Below are 18,970 nucleotides of genomic sequence, written 5' to 3' on the forward strand. Positions count from 1 at the left end.
GTCAAGCAGAATTAGAGATGGAAGGATGCTTTGAGGGATGACGGGCTCAACATCCTGGAGGATGTGAGGCATGTTCAATATAGAGGATATTGGAAGTACATGGTATAGAGGGGGCGACGTGCTGTCAATGAGCTGAAACGAGACACAAGAAATGGTCGGGCAAACCAAAGAAAGGACTTTGGGGCTTGGCTGTAGATAGATGGCTCTGACTTTGGTGCACAATGCAAGAATGCTTCTGTGTGTTACCGGACTCCGCCTGCTTTGATGTTATACCGCAAGTGAAAGGTCACCTTTGGTGAGGTTGTCACATCGACAGTTAACGAAACATTGTCTCATCAAGAAAGCTTTCCCTTCCAAGGAGACCATCCTGACTTTCATTCTGAGTGTGGCGCATACGTGAAGCTAATAGTGTCCCTGGACAAAGGGGTCCCGAGTAGTATATATATATACTTATTTTATTTATTTACGTCGTCGCCGTCTCCCGCGTTACCGAGGTAGCGCAAGGAAACAGACGAAAGAATGGCCCAACCCACCCACATACACATGTATATACATGCACGTCCACACACGCACATATACATACCTATACATCTCAACGTATACATATGTATACATACAGACATATACATATATACACATATACATAATTCATACTGTCTGCCTTTATTCATCCCGTCGACACCCCGCCACACATGAAATGACAACCCCCTCCCCCCTCATGTGCGCGAGGTAGCGCTAGGAAAAGCAACAAAGGCCACATTCGTTCATACTCATGTATAATGCACCGAAACCACAGCTCCCTTTCCACATCCAGGCCCCACAGATCTTTCCATGGTTTACCCCAGACGCTTCACATGCCCTGATTCAGTAGGGTTGAGGGACAAGTTAATTGGGAGGTAAGTTTGAATGGAGAAATACTGAAGGAAGTGAAGTGTTGTGAATATCTGGGAGTGGACTTAGCAATGTATGTCTGTGTATGTATATGCAATGTATACTTTGAAATGTATATGTATGTATACATGCGTGTATAGGCGTTTATGTATATACATGTGTACGTGGGTAGTTGGGCCATTCCTCGTCTGTTTCCATGCGCTACCTCGCTGACGCGGGGGACGGCGATTAAGTATAATAAAATAAATAAATGAATATATATATATATATATATATATATATATATATATATATATATATATATATATATATATATATATATATACATATATATATATATATATATATATATATATATATATATATATATATATATATATATATATATATACATATATATATATATATATATATATATATATATATATATATATATATATATATATATATATATATATAAGGGGAAACAGAAGAAGGAGTCATGCGAGGAGTGCTTATCTTCCTCGAAGGCTCAGATTGGGGTGTCTAAATGTGTGTGGATGTAACCAAGATGAGAAAAAAGGAGAGATAGGTAGTATGTTTAAGGAGAGAAACCTGGATGTTTTGGCTCTGAGTGAAGCGAAGCTCAAGAGTAAAGGGGAAAAGTGGTTTGGGAATGTCCTGGGAGTAAAGTCAAGGGTTGGTGAGAGGACAAGAGCAAAGGAAGGAGCAGCTCTACTCCTGTAGCAGAAGTTGTGGGAACATGTGATTGAGTGTAAGAAAGTTAACTCTAGATTGATATGGGTAAAACTGAAAGTTGATGGAGAGAGATGGGTGATTATTGGTGCCTATGCACCTGGTCATAAGAAGAAAGATCATGAGAGGCAAGTGTTTGGGGAGCAGCTGAGTGAGTGTGTTAGCAGTTTTGATGCACGAGACCGGGTTATAGTGATGGGTGATTTGAATGCAAAGGTGAGCAATGTAGCAGTTGAGGGTATAATATGGGGTACATGGGGTGTTCAGTGTTGTAAATGAAAATGGTGAAGAGCTTGTAGATTTGTGTGCTGAAAAAGGACTGGTGATTGGGAATACCTGTTTTAAAATGAGAGATATACGTAAGTATACGTATGTAAGTAGGAGAGATGGTCAGAGAGCGTTATTGGATTACGTGTTAATTGAAAGGCGCGTGAAAGAGAGACTTTTGCATGTTAAGATGCTGAGAGGGGCAACTGGAGGGATGTCTGATCATTATCTTGTGGTGGCGAAGGTGAAGTTTTGTAAAGGTTTTCAGAAAAAAAGAGAGAATGTTGGGGTGAAGAGAGTGGTGAGGGTAAGTGAGCTTGGAAAGGAGACTTGTGTGAGGAAATACCAAGATAGACTGAGTGCAGAATGAGAAAAGGTGAGAGCAAATGACGTAAGGGGAGTAGGGGTGGAGTGGGATGTATATAGGGATGCAGTAATGGCTTGCGCAAAAGATGCCTGTGTCATGAGAAAGGTGGGAGGTGGGCAGAATAGAAAGGGTAGTGAGTGGTGAGATGAAGAAGTAAGATTGTTAGTGAAAGAGAAGAGAGGCGTTTGGACGGTTTTTGCAGGGAAGTAGTGCGAATGACTGGGAGACGTTTACAAGAAAGAGGCAGGAGGTCAAGAGAAAGGTGCAAGAGGTAAAAAAGAGGGCAAATGAGAATTGGGTTGAAGAGAGTATCATTAAATTTTAGGTAGAATATAAAGATGTTTTGGAGGGAGGTAAATATAGTGAGTAAGACAAGAGAACAAATGGGAACATCGGTGAAGGGGGCTAATGGTGAGGTAATAACAAGTAATGGTGAAGTGAGGAGATGGAGTGAGTATTTTGAAGGTTTGTTAAATGTGCTTGATGATAGAGTGGCAGATATAAGGTGTTTTGGTCGAGGTGGGGTACGAAGTGAGAGGGATAGGGAGAATGGTTTAGTAAACAGAGAAGAGGAAGTGAAAGCTTTGTGGAAGATGAAAGCCGGCAAGGCGGCGAGTTTGGATGGTATTGCAGTGGAATTTATCAAAAAAAGGGGGTGACTGTGTTGTTGACTGGTTGGTAAGGATATTCAATGTATATCTGGTTCATGGTGAAGTGCCTGAGAATTGGCGGAATGCATGCATAGTGCCAGTGTACAAAGGCAAAGGGGATACAGGTGAATGTTCAAATTACAGAGGTATAAGCTTTTTGGGTATTCCTCGGAGATTATATGGGAGGGTATTGATTGAGAAGGTAAAGGCATGTATAGAGCATTAGACTGGGTCAGAGCAGTGTGGTTTCAGAAGTGGTAAAAGGTGTGTGGATCAGGTGTTTGCTTTGAAGAATGTATGTGAGAAACACTTAGAAAAACAGATGGATTTGTATGTACCATTTATGCATCTGGAGAAGGCATACGATAGAGTTGATAGAGATGCTCTGTGGAAGGTATTAAGAGTATATGGTGTGGGAGGCAAGTTGCTAGAAGCAGTGAAAAGTTTCCATCAAGGATGTAAGGGATGCGTACGAGTAGGAAGAGAGGAAAGTGATTGGTTCCCAGTGAAAGTCGGTTTGCGGCAGGGGTGCGTGATGTCTCCATGGTTGTTTAATTTGTTTATGGAGGTGAATGCAAGAGTTTTGGAGAGAGGGGCAAGTATGCAGTCTGTTGTGGATGAGAGGGCCTGGGAGGTGAGTCAGTTGTTGTTTGCTGATGATACAGCGCTGGTGGCTGATTCGGGTAAGTAACTGCAGAAGTTGCTGACTGAGTTTGGTAAAGTGTATAAAAGGAGAAAGCTGAGAGTAAATGTGAATAAGAGCAAGGTTATTAGGTTCAGTAGGGTTGACGGACAATTTAATTGGGAGGTAAGTTTGAATGGAGAAAAACTTGAGGAAGTGAAGTGTTTTTGATATCTGGGAATGGACTTAGCAGCGGATGGAACCATAGAAGCGGAAGTGAGTCACAGGGTGGGGGAGGGGGGCGAAAGTTCTGGGAGCGTTGAAGAATGTGTGGAAGGCGAGAACGTTATCTCGGAGAGCAAAAATGGGCATGTTTGAAGGAATAGTGGTTCCAACAATGTTATGTGATTGCGAGGCGTGGGCTATAGATAGGGTTGTGCGGAGGAGGGTGGATGTGTTGGAAATGAAATGTTTTAGGACAATATGTGGGTGTGAGGTTGTTTGATCGAGTGAGTAACGTAAGGGTAAGAGAGATGTGTGTTAATAAAAAGAGTGTTTGAGAGAGCAGAAAAAGGTGTATTGAAATGGTTTGGTCACATGGAGAGAACGAGTGAAGAAAGATTGACAAAGAGGATATATGTGTCAGAGGTGGAGGGAACGAAAAATGGGAGAAAAAACTGGAGGTGGAAGGATGGAGTGAAAAAGATTTTAAGCGACCGGGGGCCTGAACATACAGTAGGGTGAAAGGCGTGCAAGGAATAGAGTGAATTGGAACGATGTGGAATACCGGGGTTGACGTGCTGTCAATTTATTGAACCAGGGCATGTGAAGCGTCTGGGGTAAACCATGGAAAGTTTTGTGAGGCCAGGATGTGATAAGGAAGCTGTGGTTTCGATGCATTACACATGACAGCTAGAGACTGAGTGTGAACGAATGTGGCCTTTGTTGTCTTTTCCTAGCACTACCTCACGCGCGCGCCCTCGCTGGGAGGTGGGAAATTTCATGTGTGGCGGGGTGGCGACGGGGATGGATGAAGCCAGCAAGTATGAATATGTACATGTGTATATATGTATATGTCTGCGTATGTATATGTATGTATAACTTGAAATGTATAGGTATGTATATGTGCGTGTGTGGGCGTTTATGTACATTCATGTGCATGTAGGTGGGTTGGGCCATTCTATCGTCTGTTTCCTTGCGCTACCTCGCTAACGAGGGATACAGCGACTAAGTTTAATAAAAATATATATATATATATATATATATATATATATATATATATATATATATATATATATATATATAGACTGCTAAAGAGATTGGTGATGTACTGTTGGTCGGGTACAAGACGTAGCTTCCCCCTCCCCTGGTGCCCATGTGATATATAACTAGTAGTGACCACAGTGACAGGTGCCCCCTTGTCTGACGCTACTCACTTGTCACAACCTCCTTACTCCTGGGATGTTTGCCTCGCAACACGAGCGCACCGGACACAGAGGACGTCAAGGGGGTCCACCAGGGCTTTCAGTGAGGGATGTGCCTGCCTGAGGAGGCAAGCACGTCGGCCCCAGGATCGAACCCACCACCGGCCGCCTGAGTGGGCTCTGGTCCTCGCTCACCCGGGGTAGTTACACATGTCACTCTAGCAAGAATGTACGGACACCACTGCCATCGGGGGTCCGGGTGATGCACACAGTACAGGAATGGTGTCACTGTGCCAACATATCATACGGGGAAGGTCTGGGTGATGCACACAGTACAGGTGTGGTGTCACTGTGCCAACATATCATACGGGGAAGGTCTGGGTGATGCACACAGTACAGGAGTGGTGTCACTGTGCCAACATATCATACGGGGAAGGTCTGGGTGATGCACACAGTACAGGTGTGGTGTTACTGTGCCAACATATCATACGGGGAAGGTCTGGGTGATGCACACAGTACAGGAGTGGTGTCACTGTGCCAACACATCATACGGGGAAGGTCTGGGTGATGCACACAGTACAGGTGTGGTGTCGCTGTGCCAACACATCCCTCTCACACCAGCCCCGCATCCTGGAGATATCTAAGATCGGTACTACAGGTGAAAATCTTTATCTACAGATATGATTATCACCATTATCATCAGAGGGATCTCTCCTCTTGTCTTCATCATCATTATCAATGTCATTTGTTATCAGTCTTGATATCATCATCGTTATGACCAACAATTAAAGATATCAGAAGTTGAAGCCTGTCGCACACGGTATTTAAGGTTGGGGGTCCGTCAAACATGATATCAGGAGCTGGCGACTGTTACACATGATATCACAAGCTGGTGACTGTCACACGTGATATCACAAGCTGGTGACTGTCACACGTGATATCAGGAGCTGGTGACTGTTACACATGATATCAGGAGCTGGTGACTGTCACACATGATATCAGGAGCTGGTGACTGTCACACATGATATCAGGAGCTGGTGACTGTCACACGTGATATCACAAGCTGGTGACTGTCACACATGATATCAGGAGCTGGTGACTGTCACACATGATATCAGGAGCTGGTGACTGTCACACATGATATCAGGAGCTGGTGACTGTCACACGTGATATCACAAGTTGGTGACTGTCACACATGATATCAGGAGCTGGTGACTGTCACACATGATATCAGGAGCTGGTGACTGTCACACGTGATATCACAAGCTGGTGACTGTCACACAAGACAAAACAGAGAAGGTGCCTGGTGATGACAGTGCCCACCTGGTGAACGCACTCACCAACCCTCACCACGTATTACCTGTATACACACAGGGAGGGGGGGGGGTACATGGGGAGGCCAAATGACAAAAATATCTGACGTTCTCCAACGAGTTTATCATTCACTGAAGGACACTATCACACATCTTCAACGTACGTAGAGCAAAGCAGAGTGGCTCCTCCTCACAGCCCCAACACATCAGCCGGCGAGATAGACTCCTTGTGAAGGAACACCAAGAGGTATATAGAGAGAGGGAATGTAACTGAATAATCAAACAGAACATCAAAGGATGAGAGGAAGACATTCTGATGTGACCACCCGAGGGAGAAGGACTTCAGCAATTCCTATGTCAAGGACGACAAAAGAAAATACGTGTATAAGAAGTTGGCATGTGTTCATCATCGCCGAAATACGTGTTTAAAGAAGTTCAAATATGCGCAAAATTTGAAGTGCGTGCATATGAAGTTGCAATACGTGCATGTATGCATGAAGCAGAGGTGCTGGGAATTCCTGTGTGTGTATGTGTGTGTGTGTGTGTGTGTGTGTGTGTGTGTGTGTGTGTGTGTGTGCAGTAACCTCAGCACCGCTCGATGCTGAGGTCAGCTTCGTTCTCTGTTGGTCAGCACACTGGCGGTACCGACATACAGGCAGGCACAACCCCCTCACTCCTGGCCTCCCACACCATCAACGTAGGAGCAAAGGTTCACCACAACCACTACTGTATAGTGTACCAGGACTCCCTCTGTGTGAGGTTACGCTGCGAGTGAAAAGTCACCTTTGGCGGGGTTGTACCACGGGAAGGGCTGTCTCGTCAAAGAAGTTCTCGCTCCAAAACGATCTACATTTCCCTGCTACTGAAAGCAGATGTGAATTAAGTTCTTTTAAGATTCAGCAATTAAGTGACAGGAGAGAAATCGTTCGAAACGTCAGTTTACAGAAAGCCTACATCCACTGACTTCTGTTCACTTCATTTATTCCAATCATTTTGAAACGAAGAGTTATTCGTAATTTGAATAATAAGTTTTTTTTTTAACATTTGTTCCTTGTTATTTTAGATTTAATGACGACCTAATGTTTTTTGAGGAGATATCCATACAATAACAGGTGTCCCTCGTTACTCACCCACACATATATTTGAAAAGCTGTTGTATCGTTAACTCAAACTAAACCTCAAGTCACGAAGTTTCCGTGAGTAACAGTTCATTTACCTTTCGTATATACTGGACTAATGTCATCCACCAATGACGGTTGGGGTGATATTCAAGGCTAAAGATCATAACAACGGCTCACATCTAAACCTAAAGACTTAGTACCTAGAGATTCACAGGCGCCTCTTGTACACAGGAACACTTGTGGCAGCGGCCGGGCACCATACAACGGGTGAAGTAAGACTTGACTGAAGTCTTGGTTACTAAACATCTCTGGTGCTCGGGTCGAACGCGTCCTACTGTACGTAATGGTCCAACCCACATTCTTCTCGACCATCACATAACACTGGCAGCAAAATGGTCACATCCTGTGTCAGCGGCTGGTCCATGTTTTCAGTGCTGGTCAGGGCTTAGTGGAAACACGACCTCCATCCACTTCGTGAGAGCATTATACACTTTTCGAGATAAATCCAACACACTGCTTCATGTGAGGGTTCTGGCGAGACTTCAACACACTGGTTCATGTGAGGGTTCTGACGAGACTTTTAAGCTGGTTGGTTGGTTGTTTAGGCTCTAGACCTGTTAACTGCCACGGTCATTAAGGTCGTCAACGTAAGCTACATCCACCAACCGAAAAATCTAAGTACATGGCTCATCCTTTTAAGTTTCCAGACTTAGGTAAGGTCTGGTAGAAAATATATACATCTGAAATAGTTTCTTTGTTTCGTTGATTTGTGTAATACGTTTTCTAGTACATTTCTTCATAATTTTTCTGAAAAAAAGTATTTTTTTTACTTTTTACTCGTAATTCATAGACTATTTTTAGCATTTAGATCATTTTTTTCTCCTTAGACGAATTTAAGTTCACTCGCTTTTGTCAACATCAGGATCTCTGAATACCCTTATTAGATCTATACATCGTTGCTCCTCTGTTTTTCTTATTACTTTTGTCACATTAGATCTACTACAATGATATCATCATCTGAAATTTCTCTTCATTTCTAGAATCTGATAATGAAACACGTTGATTTGAAAACGTCGGCCAAAAAACACGATGGTCCTCATTACACTTCGTTATACGACCACGCAACAAGCATATGTCCGACACACACACACATATATATATATATATATATATATATATATATATATATATATATATATATATATATATATATATATATATATGGTTCACACCAACCAACCCTCTTCTACATGCTGCCCATTGTTCAGGTTATTCCATTGGTCCACTTCCCTTATACTCTAAAAAACTGTAATTTACATCGTTGCTCACAAGTCTCTTGTTTAATCTAATATTATGGCCTAAGGTTGATCCATCACACGTTCGAGGAACTGTTTACTGTGGTTTAAAAAAAATGTTGTGATCAAGTCACCTTTTTCTTTTCTTGCTTCCATGTTGGAGAAAATTAAGGCCTCTAACCATTCCCTGTGACTTGGCTATCTTTATTCTGTGCCATGTTTATTGTCCTTCTCTTGACCTTCTCCGTCAATCTCCTGTGCTTCTTCTTGCGTGCGGTGACCCAACTTGAGAAGCATAATCTAGTCTGACCTAATGAACAACTTGGTGATTATTTCCAAATCCATCACACTTGAACGCGATCTAATATTCACCAGCAGACAATCTGGTCTGCTTTACTGTGCTTCTGACGTGGGCCTCTGGCGTCGGGCTAGGGACAGTGGCTGCTCCACTTGTCACATACAAGATCCTGGAGTTCAATTCCCACACGAGATAATATTCACAACCAGGCCTTATGACTGTGTCTCGTACCCATTACTTGGGATGAACTTTCCTCACTCGTGCCTCAGACCAAAGATGCGACCTGTCTATATATATTGTGCGTATGTGCGTGTTGGTTTGACTCTGGCACTACACTAAACCACTTATGACATTGCCTCAGCAAGGTGCATGACTCTCGCTGGGCGTGTGCCCCTGCGTGTGAGGTGGGTCCTCACGTCTCTCCTGACGAAGGTCTTGCCTTACTTCCTATGCTGTCACGTTACCCAGTCTCTCTTGACATCATGCTGACCACACTGATATGTTCAAGTGGCGATCATATCTCCTTTCGTGTATCATCATTATCACTATTATCATTAAAGTGTCAGTATTCTAGTTTGTATATGCGTAGGTGTGTGTGTGTGTGTGTGTGTGTGTGTGTGTGTGTGTGTGTGTGTGTGTGTGTGTGTGTGTGTGTAATATCACGCTGTGGTTGCATGTGTGGCTGGCTGTCTGAGTTGTGGTGGTGGTGAGTGGTGTCACTCAGGTGTGGGGGGGAGAGAAGCACATGGCGGCCACCAACAGCCCCTCTGGCTCCTGCACACACAACCCACCACCACCGCTGCTAGACTGAATTAGGCCAGCATAGACCAGGGGGCGGGTGAAGGTGGCCCTTACACCCGCAGCATAAATCAAGGGTGGACGAAGATGAACCTCACCTCTTACTATAACCTTGCCGCCCGACCTTTAGCCTACACCTACTACACACGCACCACCTGACTCTTGGCCTCACCTGCGCCTACTGCATCCGTGCCACCTGAAGACCATCCATCAACATGGATGCGGGAATATAAGACCATACCTAAATAATCTGACTGAGTTTCTCCGTCATACAATAACTGGTATTCCCAGTTATTTTGTGATGTTATATACGTACACTTCTATAAAACCCTCAACAAAGCATCACATTAAAAGACTGTCACGTTACATTACAGCTACCGGTATAGGAGATCGAACCTGTGTGTAGACAGCAGACCATCTCCCCAGGTGGAGAACAGCGACTGGTATTAAACGGAGAAGCGTCCGAGGCTTCACGTGACGAGCGGGGTACCACAAGGTTCACTCCCAGCACCCATCCAGACTATCCATCACCTACATCAACAACCCAGACACTGGGATCACCAAGAGGGTTCCGATATTTGTCGACAGCACGAAATAAGGAAGAATATCTCAATCGGACAGTCTGAAGATTGAAAAGGATATAGACAAACTTATGGAGAGGTCAGAGACAAGGCTAATGGATTCCAACGTAGATGCAAAGTGATGCACTCTGGCATTAAAACTGTAAGTGAATACAAAATGTCAACAAAGAGGACCTTGAAGTCATTATCAATAATGACTTGGAATAAGGCAAAAATTCCTAACTTCATACAATAAAGGAAAAAGGAGACTCGGATTCACAATTAGAAAAGTAAATCATCAAACTAAAGATACGATAACCAGTCTTGATGCCGTCCCGGTCAACACCTACCCTGGGGTAAACTGTTTATTTCTCGTCACACAAGATGATGTAAGACTAGGACGAATCTATATAAGAACAACCAAAGTCATTCCTTCACTCATAAGTAAGCTTTATGACGACAGCCTCAAAGACCTAAAATCTCTCTCTCTCTCTTAAAAAAAAAAAAAGGAAGACAGTAGACTCCGAGGAGACCAAACAGGAGGTTTTAATACACTGAATCATTCTGACAAAATAACACTCGAAAAAATTCCTTCATTTTCGACTGAATATCATAAGTAATGGTAAGAAGATTAAAGGAAGGAGAAGTAATAAGAACCTGAGTGATGTCTGACCATCAGCACCCGCAAGTAAAGGCTACACCAGGACTTCCGTGAAGTCTGCGCGACCAGTAAATAAACCTGCTTCACAAAGAGACATTTAAACCCGTCTTCACTTTTGAGAGTCCAGTTGGAGTGTGAAGCCGCTGGTAAAACAGGAAAGGAACTTTTCCTCTTTTACAGTTTTTAATGAAATTGTACGAAACCTGTCGCGAAAGCCTCACTTTACACGAGAGCAGTAAAGAAAACGGTATGTCTGGTAGAGATGGAGACAATCATCACATTGTTCACATGTTGTATAGTACACACACACACACACACACACACACACACACACACACACGACGGCAACAAAGATAATACCAGAAATATTTCTGAGTTACACCGATCGCTTAGCGATCATAAATATTTCCAATATGGAAGAGAAAGGAGTAACGGGTGATTTGATCACAGCTTTCATATTATCATCATACAAGTTGGACGACGCCACCAGTTCTTCACAAGATGTAAGAGAGAAAGAGCGAGCGACCAGAGGCCCATAACATGAAGCAAAGCGAGAGACGTATTAGAAACATATAAAGAAATACATCTATATATGAGGAGGGAAGAGAGGATGAATGGTTCGAACTTGGTGATGAGGCTGTCAGTGTGGACAGCACACATCAGTCTAAAAATATTTATGAGAGTAAAGGAAGTGAAAGAGCTGTGGGGCCCCCGTACAGTAATTACACACACACACACACACACACACACACACACACACACACACACACACACACGTCGTGATACAGACACAATACGACATAATCACAAGAAAAAGACTTGGTTCGCAGAGACACAGACGGGAGGTAGCGTTACCCTGGTGAAGACCTATACCCACACAAGAAAAACACGTGCCTGAGGCAACCAGGGCACGTGAGGCACGTGGCTGGCCGGACGTGCACACCGGGTCTGCAGGTGGGGGCGGTAATGCACAACCCGTCAAAAATGTGTGCCTGAACCTGAGGGTGTGTGTGTGTGTGTGTGTGTCAAGAGGTCACCGGATGTATGTAGTAGGCAAGAATGTTTGTCGTCCAAGTTGGCTGAGCTGGTCAGGTTCTCGGGTGGGTCCCCCCCCCCCCCCCCCACCGGCGGCCAGGCTCTCCACACCATCCAACATTCACCTCCGCCTCCTGTGGTGAACATCGCCAGATGTAGTACTGTAACAGGATGTCACAGCGTCACACATATCTGTAACAGGATGTCACAGTATCACACATGTCTGTAACAGGATGTCAGAGTCACACATGTCTGTAACAGGATGTCACAATATCACACATGTCTGTAACAGGATGTCAGTATAACATGTCTGTAACAGGATGTCACAATGACCAACACGTCTGTAACAGGATGTCAGAGTCACACATGTCTGTAACAGGATGTCACAATATCACACATGTCTGTAACAGGATGTCAGTATAACATGTCTGTAACAGGATGTCACAATGACAAACACGTCTGTAACAGGATGTCACAGCGTCACACACGTCTGTAACAGGATGTCACAGTGTTACACATGTCTACAACAGGATGTTACAATGTCACCCATGTCTGTAACAGGATGCCACAGTGTCACACACGTCTGTAAGAGGATGTCACAGTATTACACATGTCTATAACCGGATGTTACAATGTCACTCATGTCTGTAACAGGTTGTCACAGTGTCAGACACGTCTGTGATAGGCTTGGCTAAAATAAAAATAGACCACATCTTCCAAGAAGGAAATGCCTTACGGAAGGTTATCGTCTTAAGCCCGACGCTCCGACCCTTGAGCACAACACAGCACACCTGACCTTGAAGGTCAAGTCAAAGATCAAACCATTATATCCAGACGTACCGTCCAGCACCTTGATCGTAGCCACGTGCTCAAGGGGTGTACCGTCGTGCTCACAACTCGTACCGTCACATTCAGCGACCGTGCCGTCGTGCTCAATGATCGTACCGTCGTGCTCAATGACCGTACCGTCGTGCTCAATGACCGTACCGCCGTGCTCAACGATCGTACCGTCGTGCTCAATGACCGTACTATCGCATTCAGTGACCATATCGTCGTGCGCAATGACTGCACTGTCGTGCTCAATCCCCGTACCGTCGTGCTCAATAATCGTATCGTCGTGCTAAAGAAATGAATAAAGTTTATGAAAGAAGAGGAGAGTAAGGACTGTGAGGTCGGGGTGAGGGCGGTGAGGAGAGCGGAGAGGGGCGGGAGCATCAGACTCAACAAGCAGAGGTGGTGGCGGAAGTGGTGTTGTGCGGCGTGGCCATAAAGTAGCAGCAGCAGGAGGAGTAAGGTGAGGCCAGGCCATGAGGGCCCGGGATGTGCTGCACCAGCAGCTGTCGACGGTCATCACGTCAGCATATGATGGTGAGGCACACCAACCCTCTCTCCCTCACCACCTCACCTCACTCACAACCCCACTACACTAGATCACCCACTACTGTCTCACCTCACACCACCTACCGTTATCCTAGACCAGCCACACACCTCACACCACCTACCGCTACCCTGGACCAGCTACCACACCTAACACCACCTACCGTTATCCTGGACCAGCCACACACCTCACACCACCTACCGTTATCCTAGACCAGCTACCACACCTCACACCACCTACCGTTATCCTGGACCAGCTACCACACCTCACACCACCTACCGCTACCCTGGACCAGCTACCACACCTCACACCACGTACCGCTACCCTGAACCACCTACCACACCTCACACCACCTACCGCTACCCTGGACCACCTACCACACCTCACACCACCTACCGCTACCCTGGACCAGCTACCACACCTCACACCACTACCGCTACCCGGGACCAGCTACCACACCTCACACCACGTACCGCTACCCTGGACCAGCTACCACACCTCACACCACCTACCGCTACCCTGGACCAGCTACCACACCTCACACCACCTACCGCTACCCTGGACCACCTACCACACCTCACACCACCTACCGCTACCCTGGACCAGCTACCACACCTCACATCACGTACCGCTACCCTGGACCACCTACCACACCTCACATCACGTACCGCTACCCTGGACCAGCTACCACACCTCACACCACCTACCGCTACCCTGGACCACCTACCACACCTCACACCACCTACCGCTACCCTGGACCACCTACCACACCTCACATCACCAACCAATGCCCTGCACCAGCTACACTGTCTGACACCCATACTGTTACCATGGACCAGCTACACTGTCTGACACCCATACTATTACCATGGACCAGCTACACTGTCTGACACCCATACTGTTACCCTGGACCAGCTACACTGTCTGACACCCATACTGTTATCCTGGACCAGCTACAGTGACTGACACTTCCCTAATACTAAATAGGGCCAGCTACACTGTCTGACACCCCTACTAATACCCTGGACAGGCTATACTGTCGAACACCCTTACAGTTACCCTGGAAAAGCCAAACTATTTGACACCATCTCGACTTCCCCGCCACTACCCTGGACAAGCCACACTGTTTGACACCATCTCGCTCCCCCGCCACTACCCTGGACAAGCCACACTGTTTCACACCATCTCGACTCCCCCGTCACTACCCTGGACAAGCCACACTGGCGCCATCTCGACTCCCTCGCCACTACCCTGGACAAGCCACACTGTTTGACACAATCCCGATTCCCCGCCATTCCCTGGACAAGCCACACTGTTTGACACCATTTTGACTCCCCCGCCACTACCCTCAACAAGTCACACTGTTTGACACCATCTCAACTCCCCGTCACTACCCTGAACAAGATACACTTCTGACACCATCTCGGCTCCCTCGTCACTACCCTGGACAAGCCATATTGTTTTATACCATCTCGATTCCCCCGCCACCACCCTGGACAAGTCCCACTGTTTGACACCATCTCGACTCCCCCGCCATTACCCTGGACAAGCCATACTATCTGACACCATCTCGACTCCTTCGCCACTATCTTAGACAAGCCACACTGTTTGACACCATCTCGACTCCCTCGCCACTACCCTGAACGAGCCACACCGTTTGACACCATAGTGACTTCCTTGCCACTACCCTGGGCAAGCCACACTGTTTGACACCACCTCAAATCCCCCGCCACCACCCTGGACAAGTCCCACTGCTTGACACCATCTCGACTCCCATGCCATTACCCTGGACCTGCCACACTGTTTGATACTATCGCATCCCTCCACCACTACCTTAGACCAGCCTGACTGCCTGGCACTTCCCACGGTTAGTCTGGGCCAGCTACACTGTCTGACACCTCTCACAGCTACCTTGGAACAGCCACATTATCTAACTTATCCTACTAATGTTCCGCACTAGTCACACTACCAAACACGACCGACAGCTATTCTAGACCAACCACAGTCTGACACCACAAACAGCTACGCAAGACCAGCCACACTGTCTGACACCAGCTGAACCTAGACTAGACCAGCCAAACTTTCTGACACCACCTACAGCTACACCAGACCAGCCACACTGTCTGACACCAACCGCAACAACACTAACCAGCCACACTGTCTGACACCACCTTCAACAACACTACACCAGCCACACTGTCTGACACCACCTGCAGCTTCACTAGACCAGCCACACTAACACCACCTACAGCTACACTAGACCAGCCAACTGACACCATCTGCAGATCCACAAGAGCCACACTGTCTGACACCATTTGCAGCTACACTAGGCCAGCCACACTGTCTGCTCCCACCTAGAGCTACACAAGACCAGCCACACTGTCGGACACCACTTGCAGTTACACTAGACCAGCCAAACTGTCTGACACCACCTGCAGCAACATCAGACCAGCCAAACTGTCTGACACCACCTGCAGCTATATCTGACCAGCCACATTATCTGACACCACCTACAGCTACACCAGCCACACTGTCTGACACCACCTACAGCTACACCAGCCACACTGTCTGACTCCACCTACAGCTACACTAGATCAACCTCACTGTCTGACACTACCTGCAGCTAACCACCCACACTGCCTGACACCTCCAGCACCTACACTAGACCATCCGCAGACACCACCTACAGCTACACTAGACCAGCCATACTGTCTGACATCACCTACAGCTACACTAGACCAGCCACAATGACACCACTTGCAGCTACACTAGATCAACCACATTGACACCATCAATAGCTACACTAGATCAACCACACTGACACCACCTATAGCTACACTAGACCAGCCACAATGTCTAACACCACATACACTAGACCAGCCACACAGTCTGACACCACCTACTGATACACTAGACCAGCCACACTGTCTGACACCTCCAGAAGCTACACTATATCACCCATACTTTATGACACCGTTTGCAGCTACACTAGATCAGCAACACTGTCTGACAGCATTTACTACTACACTAGACCAGCCACACTCTCTGACAGCACCTACAGCTATACTAGATCAAACACATTGTCTGATAGCACCTACAGCTACATTAGACCAACAACACCGTCTGACACCACCTGCAGCTACATTAGATCAGTTACACTGTCTGCCACCTCCTACAGCTACACTAGACAAGGCACACACTGCCACCACCTGCAGCTGATCTAGACCAACCACACTGTCTGACACCACCTGCAGCTACACTGGAGAAGCCACATTGGCTGACACCACCTACAGCTACACTAGACCAACAACACTATCTGACACCACTGCAGCTACATTAGACCAGCCACACTGTTTGACATCACCTAAAGCTAACCGAGACCAGCCACAGTCTGATACCACTTACAGCTACACTAGACTAGCCACAATGATACCCCTTGCAGCTACAATAGGTCAGCCACAGTGACCTACACCATCCACAGCTATACTAGACCAACCACACAGTCTAACACCACCTACACTAGACAAGCCACACTGTCTGACACTACCTACAGCTACACTAGATCAGCCACATTGTGTGACACCATCTACAGCTATAATGTCTGACACCAACTGCAGCTATACTAGACCAGCCACACTGTATGACACCACCTGCAGCTACACTAGATCAGCCATACTATCTGTCACAATCTACAGCTACACTAGATCTGCCACACTGTTCTGACACCACCTACAGATACACCAGATCCGCCACACTGTCTGACACCACCTACAGCTACATTAGATCAGCCATACTGTCTGACACCTCTTGAAGCTAAACTAGATCAGCCACAATGTCTGACACCATCTACAGCTAAACTGGATCTGCCACATCGTCTGACACCACCTACAGCTACACTAGACTGGCCACACTGTCTAACATCACCTTCACTACACCAACCACACTGGCACCACCTACAGCTACACTAGATCAGCCACAATGTCTGACACCACTTACAGATACACCAGACCAGCCACACTATCAGACACCACCTACAGCTACACTAGACTAGCCATACTGTCTGACACCTCTTGAACCTTCTCTAGATCACACTGTCTGACACCATCTACAGCTACACTAGATCAGCCACACTTTCTGACACCATCTACAGCTACAATAGACTAGCCACACTTTCTAACATCACCTTCACTAGACCAGCCACACTGACACCACCTACAGCTACACTAGACCAGCCACACTTTCTGATATCACCTACGGCTACAAGAGACCAGCCACACTGACTGACACCACCTATAGCTAAACTAGATCAGCCTCACTCGCTGACACCACCTACAGCTACACTAGACCTGCCACACTGTTTGACACCACTTGCAGCTACACTAGATAAGCCACACTGTCTGACACCACCTACAGCTACACTAGACCAACCACACTGTCTGACACCGCCTACAGCTACACTAGACCAGCCACACTGTGTGACACCACCTGCAACTATACTAGACCAGCCACAATGTCTGACACCATCTACAGCTACACTAGACCAGCCACACTATCTGACACCAACTACACTAGACCAGACACACTATCTGACCCCACTTACAGCTACACTAGACCAGCCACACTGTCTGACACCACCTCCTGCTACACTGTATGACACCAACTGCAGCAATACTAGACCAGCCTCTGTCGGATACCACCTTCAGCTACACTACACCAGCCACACTGCATGACGTCACCTGCAGCTACACTAGATCAGCCATACTGTCTGACACAATCTACAGCTACACTAGATCAGCCACACTGTCTGACACCACCTATAGATACACTAGACCAGCCATACTGTCTGACACCACCTACAACTACAGTAGATCAGCCATACTGTCTGACACCTCTTGAAGCTACACTAAATCAGCCACACTGACACCATCTACAGCTACACTAGACCAACCACACTCTAACATCACCTTCACTAGACCAGCCACACTGACACCACCTACAACTACACTAGATCAGCCTCACTGTCTGACACCACTTACAGTACTCTAGACCAGCCACACTGTCTGACACCACTTGCAACTACACTTGATCAGCCACACACTCTGACACCTCCTATAGCTACACTGGACCAGCCACACTGTCTGACATCACCTACAGCTACACTAGACCAGCCACACTGCGACACCACCTGCAACTACATTAGACTAGCCACACTGTCTGACACTACCTACAGCTATGCTAGACCAGCCACACTGTCTGACAGCACCTACAGCTACACTAGAACAGCCACACTGTCTGACCCCCCTTATAGCTACACAAGACCAGCCACACTGTCTGACACCACCTGCAGCTACACTGTCTAACACCAACCGCAGCTACACTAGACCAACCACACTGTCGGACACCACCTTCAGCTACACTAGACCAGCCACATTGCATGACACCACCTATAGCTACACTAGATCAGCCACACTGTCTGACAACACCTACAGCTACACTAGACCAGCTACACTGTCTGACACCAACTGAAGGTACGCTAGACCAGCCATACTGTCTGA

The sequence above is a fragment of the Panulirus ornatus genome, chromosome 17 (genome assembly GCF_036320965.1).
Source record: "Panulirus ornatus isolate Po-2019 chromosome 17, ASM3632096v1, whole genome shotgun sequence".
NCBI lineage: Eukaryota > Metazoa > Arthropoda > Malacostraca > Decapoda > Palinuridae > Panulirus > Panulirus ornatus.